Raw genomic sequence first — 8,220 nt, 5'->3', positions numbered from 1 at the left:
AGCAGGGGAATTGTGGCATTTGGAGCTCCGCCGGGCAGTTCTTCCAGGTAGAAGGTGATTAGCTCTGACTTTCCCCGGAACTTTCGCAGTGTAGGGCCGAGGTCCGTGTTGGCGCTAAGCAGCTCATCGAACTTTCTCTTCACTGAACTGATGGTGAGGGAGCCCGGATCCCCGCCGTTGGAGACGACCATGGCGAATGGGAATCCTTCCCATTTGCTGAGTGCGGTAGACATCCCGACCGATGGCATGAAATCTTCTGGTCGGGTGACGGACAGGGCTACTTGCAGGGGCCTGTTATCCGGTGAGTTCCCTTCGTCAGAGTTTCTTTGGTCGTCCCTCCGAGAAGGTTCCCCTTTCTTTGTGTATCTCGAAAGGCGACCCTCCTTGATCAGTGTTTCAATGGCATCCTTAAGATGAATGCATTCCTCGGTCAGGTGTCCGTGACTCTTATGGTACTTGCAGTACTTCGACTTGTCGGTTCCTGGCCTCGCGGGGTTTGACTTCGGGGGCCTGATGTTCGACTTCTTGAAGTCAGTGTTTTGGCATTCGGCTAGAATCCTCTCCCGTGAGGCGTTCAGAGGGGTGTAGTCGTTGAAGCGACCAGAGGGTCCCCGGCGCTCTTTGACGTCGAGAGACCTGTCGTCTTTCCTTTTTTCGTGCCCTCGCCTCGAACCTGAGTGCTCATAGTTTGAACTGCGAGCGGCGTCATTGCCTCGCGAGGCTTTCATGGCAGCAGCCTCTCCTTCCTCGAATGCGATGAAAGCTTGAGCCTTGCGAAGGAAGGCGTTCATGGAGTGGACCTTCTCAATCTTGATGGCCTTCTTAAAGTCGCTTCCGGGGAGGAGCCCTCGTTCGAGGAGGTACCTCTTCATGTAGTCTGTCGTCTGCACTTGGATAGCTTCTTTGTTGAACCTGTCGAGGTAGTCTCTTAGAGGTTCGTTGGTACCTTGGATTATCGCTTCAAGATTCGCTTCCGACTTTGGTTGCCGACGAGACACCGTGAAGTGGCTTAGGAAAAGGTCTTTCAGTTCAGTCCAGGAGTGGATGGAGTCAGGGGGCAGATTCCTGTACCATGTCATCGCCCCTTTCCTTAATGTGGTTGGAAAGATGCGGCATTTGATGGATCCCCGGACAACATGGTAGTCCATGACAGCTTCGATGCTCCTTATGTGGTCATCGGGGTCGGTGGTCCCTGTAACACCCCTTTTTACCCCATAAATAATAAGCATATAATCAGAGAATAAGCATGCATATAATTAAAAGGGCGTCACATCGACGTTTTCAAAAACTAAAAGCTTTTAAAAACCGACAACATTTATCCACAAAATACAATACACCTGGTCATTTCAAATAACACCTGACATATAATCATAATTCATCCAGAATATGCATTAACAGCGGAAAGTAATACTCATGTGTTTCATATAAATGATACATGTCCCATACCATGATCATATCTCCATAAACAACTCATAAGATAACCATAATCATAATATTTGGCCCAAAGCCTCTCAACGACAAGTAACCAATTAAACAGGTTCACAAGTTATAACAAAATACATAAACAATTAGAACATGAGTTCAACGTCTAAACTACCCAGTGTTACATGACCAGAGCATTGACTCGCTACTTAATTACCAAGCAAACTCAGAAGAAACTCCGACTAGGTCACACGCAAGCTACTAATCGTCAAACCTGCATGTCGCCAAACGAGGGCAACATTAAAACAGAAGGGTGAGAATACAAACCATTATGAAGAAAGTATAACAAAATATAATGGTTAAATCAATACTTCAAGTAATTAGTCATACTATGTAAAACAGAATAGATAATAGTAATCAACACATATTTCACATGTTATCGAGTATACAACAAGCTTAAATAGCATAATATTTCAATTCTACTATTATATTCTCAATTAAGTACTCAATCATAATTCTCACATATTCATACATCTAATCAAATATGTATTAAAACTTCACTCGTTTCAATTATCAAACTCATACACATATCACAACTACATCAACTTCACATACTCAATTATCGCATAATTTTAATGTGACTCAATGCAAGATATGTGACGCTATGCATGTGGTACCAAATTGTGAACCCAAGGTTTCACCGCTTTCCGATTCAATATCTAGAATCCAAGCCACGCTTCCGATCCGGACAAGACCAAAGCCCACCAAACGTAAACATATAGTTTACCGCTTCCGATTCACTTTAGAATCTAAGCCTCGCTTTTGTTTCAAAGCAAACCACCTTTGTTTCAAGGCATCCATGATATGAATGTATGTACAATGTTAATCAAACATATGCAATTAAGATCATCTCTACCATCTTAATATTTAGCATATCACAATAATCCACTCTATGAATTATCTACAATATTGTACACAACATTCTCTTCACACAAGCATTATTCACATATAATAACCCACATGAAATCTCAATACACCATTTCAATTAACACTAGAAATTAATACAATCACATGCTAACTCTCAACTTATCAATTATATAGAATTTATTCATTTTCATGTTAAACTAATGATTCATTAAGATTTTTATCATTTAGTTATTCATGTAATTAAATTTTTAAAAACCATAATAGAAATACACTCCATTTACTATATCTATTATGAACCTACTATTTTATCTTGAATTCTAATTTCATTCAAACACACATATTTATCAATTATTCCAATATATATATATATATATATATATATATATATATATATATATATATATATAAACATATCTACCATGTATTTTCCATTAGTGAAGTGTGATGGTAGTTCATGTCCTTTAATTTATTAATGAATCAATAACATAGCAATTCCATAACTAAATTGGTTTAACTCACTTTTCCTTTTGGCCAAAGAAGTTTCTAAGTGGCTGTGAGCTAGTGGGATAGAAACAGCCACGTTCTTATTATAAACACCAAGAATTTTTTTTTTGATTTCTTTATAGCCAAAAGCGCTACAGTGGCGAGTCCCATCAGTATATGCAATGGACTTCATGTGCTCAATGTGTTCCCTAATTGGCCAAATAAGCTACAGCAGTAATATTTCTATCCACACCATGTACTACGGTCCTCATTTAATTGGTTAATAGCTACACGTTTTCCAGCAATTAATATAGTAGAGATTCATGTTGGAATTGACTAAAGTAAACACCAATAGCCAAGTAAAATAAATGAATGAAACAAGTGAAAATGAAACAGACACGTTTCCAGCATAACATGATAACCAATCTCGCCTGCCAGCAAACTACCGTCCGTCATCCATTTATATGAATATAGAGATAATCATTCCGGCATTAACTTAGTCTCCAATTTTAATTCTTCTACAGATTTTCAACATACTAACAAGAATAAAAGAAAACACCTATTCTATAAGATTCATTTATGAACATTTATAAATATGTTAATCTACCAATTACCCCATTATACTAGCCCATAATGATTAGGGATTCTCCCCCTTACCTCTTGATTTCTCCTCCAAAACCCTAGTTCCTCTTCTTGTTCCTCTCCTCCACTTCAATTCTTCAAACCAGAAAATGAAAATGAGTCTCCTCTACCCTATTCCCTTCTTACTATCTTTATTTATTATATTGGGCTTCAAATGAATAACACCTCCCAATTGCTTATATCCCCAACAAATAGGCCCAATTGATAAAATAGAGCAGTCAAATAAATAATTATGCTCCAACAAATAATATTATTACCCTTAATATTATTTTCCGATTAATCCAATTAAATCCGACTTTATCTCAAATAAATAAAATCCAATAATAATATTATTTCTAATATTATTTCTCTACATACTCCACTTTATTAATTCTCCGATTAACCGAATAAATTCCAACTTCACTTAATAATCCGAACATGTTTCTCAATAACACCGACGATCCAATTAATTATCAAACTTCGTCCAAATTAAGTAAATAAATCCTTATTTAATTTAATTAGTCAGATAATAAAATTCGGGCTGTTACAACTCTCCCCCACTTAAAATATTTTCGTCCTCGAAAATTCAGTCGACACAACCATCTCAACATCCAGACCACATCCACTCTCTCTCTATTCATATCGATACAAAACATTCTACACTTACGACCATACAAAGCTTCAAAAAAAAATGTCATTTCAACATCCGAAGGAAATACCATGCAACACACAATCCTTTGAGAATTCTAACCATCTCGTTTGCCTCCTACTCAATTCCTTCAATCAAACAAATACTGCAACTCCTGTGCTCACTAAACACTTCGAATCTCAATCCAACAATTAATACCTCTTAAGTTCCAAAACAACCCAACGGCGGATAACATCCATTCATACATCGAATAATTCTTCTCATGAACTTTAAGTTACCTTGAAGCATAAGCTACCACTTATCGATATCTGCATCAACACACCTCAACTCGAAATCCCATATCTAAGAAAATTCACTTCTTCTAACCAAAACTCATATTCAGAAAGCTTTACATAACCTCCTTCTCTTTTAGCACCGATAACCCAATCCTTAAATGTTCAACATGATCATCGTCGCTCTTAGAATCAGATATCCTCAAGAAACATTACCTCATAGAACCTTCCTCCTTCTTACTCGACAAACAGGCGTAACTCTACGACTATACACTCAGGAAATGAACCTCTTCTCAACAATTCCTCAAATCTACTCTTCAACTTCTCCTTGGTCGCTTTACACGCTACTAAGTTAGTAAGACAAGTCTATCTCGTTCAATACGATATCGCCTCCTATCAACAATAGATTAAGGGTGATCAGGTCCTCAATTTGTTAATAGACAGTCGTCAATCATAATGAAACATAAACTACCGTTACTAAACTATAATAGTGTTCCTTCAGAACTTATACTCGAAATCACTTAAACACCAAGATTCAAAATCCCTCTTAAGGTTACAATTACTTGATTCAACTCCAAAAAAATTCATACCAAAATTCATCAACTTGGTCTAACGGAAAACAACTTAAATCAATTCTCAAAATCTCTACCAAGATGCTCAACGGATAATTCAAACATGCCAAAAGGAGTAGAAACAAAGCCACAACAGTTGTATCAATATCTATACTTCTATGCATAACAGATAAAACAAGATCCAATCTTATAGCACAATCCAAAGAATAAAATAATGCGTTGCACCATTATCAATAATAAAGCACGTACCTCAGATTAACTTATCCTTAGTCTTAGTCTCAGCACCAGACAACGCAGACACTTTTTCTTTCGCTTGCTCCTTCTTTGGCTTATCGCACATGGCACAATTGTGTCCTTGCTCACCACAACTGTAGCAATTCCTACTCGAGCCAATTCCACAATCAACAGTTTTGTGACCCCTCTCGCCACACCTGTAGCACTTAATCGGAGTAGAATCCCTCCCCCACTTGGCTTCTTGCCAAGACCAGATTGTTCCCTCATGTCATCATACGATTTCTCACAGAATTGTTCTCCTCCTCATTTCAACTGTAGAAACCTCACTTCTTTCTTTCCACGCACATTTTCTGGAAAATAGTTTCCCAAAAATGCATCACGGAAAAGAGTCCAAGTAACTTCAATACCTTCTATTTCAAATCTCCGCACAGTATTACTCCACCAAACGTCAGCTTCTTTTGTCAGCACGTGAGTACCAAACTGTACCTTCTGTACATCAGTACAACTCACGACTTGAAAGATCTTCTCAATTTCTCTCATCCATGCGTGCGTTTTGTCCGGTCCATACCCTCCTTCAAATATCGACGGGTTGCACCTTTGAAAGTCTCCAAAAGCACGGAACTCATCCTTTCCTCCATAACCGACATTCTCTTGCGGTTCTTGTCCAATCGCACCAGTCCGCCTCATCATTGCCTCAACATCAATGTCAACATTCCTTCCCGCAGCCATCGTCCTAAACAACCAAACAACCAGACAAAATAGTATCGATCGTGTCAGATACACGAATCAAATACAACAGGATAAAAGACAATAATAACCTTGACCAACTGGTCGACCATGCTCTGATACCACTAATGTAACACCCCTTTTTACCCCATAAATAATAAGCATATAATCAGAGAATAAGCATGCATATAATTAAAAGGGCGTTACATCGACGTTTTCAAAAACTAAAAGCTTTTAAAAACCGACAACATTTATCCACAAAATACAATACACCTGGTCATTTCAAATAACACCTGACATATAATCATAATTCATCCAGAATATGCATTAACAGCGGAAAGTAATACTCATGTGTTTCATATAAATGATACATGTCCCATACCATGATCATATCTCCATAAACAACTCATAAGATAACCATAATCATAATATTTGGCCCAAAGCCTCTCAACGACAAGTAACCAATTAAACAGGTTCACAAGTTATAACAAAATACATAAACAATTAGAACATGAGTTCAACGTCTAAACTACCCAGTGTTACATGACCAGAGCATTGACTCGCTACTTAATTACCAAGCAAACTCAGAAGAAACTCCGACTAGGTCACACGCAAGCTACTAATCGTCAAACCTGCATGTCGCCAAACGAGGGCAACATTAAAACAGAAGGGTGAGAATACAAACCATTATGAAGAAAGTATAACAGAATATAATGGTTAAATCAACACTTCAAGTAATTAGTCATACTATGTAAAACAGAATAGATAATAGTAATCAACACATATTTCACATGTTATCGAGTATACAACAAGCTTAAATAGCATAATATTTCAATTCTACTATTATATTCTCAATTAAGTACTCAATCATAATTCTCACATATTCATACATCTAATCAAATATGTATTCAAACTTCACTCGTTTCAATTATCAAACTCATACACATATCACAACTACATCAACTTCACATACTCAATTATCGCATAATTTTAATGTGACTCAATGCAAGATATGTGACGCTATGCATGTGGTACCAAATTGTGAACCCAAGGTTTCACCACTTTCCGATTCAATATCTAGAATCCAAGCCACGCTTCCGATCCGGACAAGACCAAAGCCCACCAAACGTAAACATATAGTTTACCGCTTCCGATTTACTTTAGAATCTAAGCCTCGCTTTTGTTTCAAAGCAAACCACCTTTGTTTCAAGGCATCCATGATATGAATGTATGTACAATGTTAATCAAACATATGCAATTAAGATCATCTCTACCATCTTAATATTTAGCATATCACAATAATCCACTCTATGAATTATCTACAATATTGTACACAACATTCTCTTCACACAAGCATTATTCACATATAATAACCCACATGAAATCTCAATACACCATTTCAATTAACACTAGAAATTAATACAATCACATGCTAACTCTCAACTTATCAATTATATAGAATTTATTCATTTTCATGTTAAACTAATGATTCATTAAGATTTTTATCATTTAGTTATTCATGTAATTAAATTTTTAAAAACCATAATAGAAATACACTCCATTTACTATATCTATTATGAACCTACTATTTTATCTTGAATTCTAATTTCATTCAAACACACATATTTATCAATTATTCCAATATATATATATATATATATATATATATATATATATATATATATATATATATATATATATATGTATATATATATAAACATATCTACCATGTATTTTCCATTAGTGAAGTGTGATGGTAGTTCATGTCCTTTAATTTATTAATGAATCAATAACATAGCAATTCCATAACTAAATTGGTTTAACTCACTTTTCCTTTTGGCCAAAGAAGTTTCTAAGTGGCTATGAGCTAGTGGGATAGAAACAGCCACGTTCTTATTATAAACACCAAGAATTTTTTTTTGATTTCTTTATAGCCAAAAGCGCTACAGTGGCGAGTCCCATCAGTATATGCAATGGACTTCATGTGCTCAATGTGTTCCCTAATTGGCCAAATAAGCTACAGCAGTAATATTTCTATCCACACCATGTACTACGGTCCTCATTTAATTGGTTAATAGCTACACGTTTTCCAGCAATTAATATAGTAGAGATTCATGTTGGAATTGACTAAAGTAAACACCAATAGCCAAGTAAAATAAATGAATGAAACAAGTGAAAATGAAACAGACACGTTTCCAGCATAACATGATAACCAATCTCGCCTGCCAGCAAACTACCGTCCGTCATCCATTTATATGAATATAGAGATAATCATTCCGGCATTAACTTAGTCTCCAATTTTAATTCTTCTACA

The sequence above is a fragment of the Vicia villosa genome, linkage group LG4 (genome assembly GCF_029867415.1).
Source record: "Vicia villosa cultivar HV-30 ecotype Madison, WI linkage group LG4, Vvil1.0, whole genome shotgun sequence".
NCBI classification, from domain to species: Eukaryota; Viridiplantae; Streptophyta; class Magnoliopsida; order Fabales; family Fabaceae; genus Vicia; species Vicia villosa.
The sequence above is the reverse complement of the archived record's forward strand: the minus strand, read 5'-3'. Positions refer to the sequence as shown.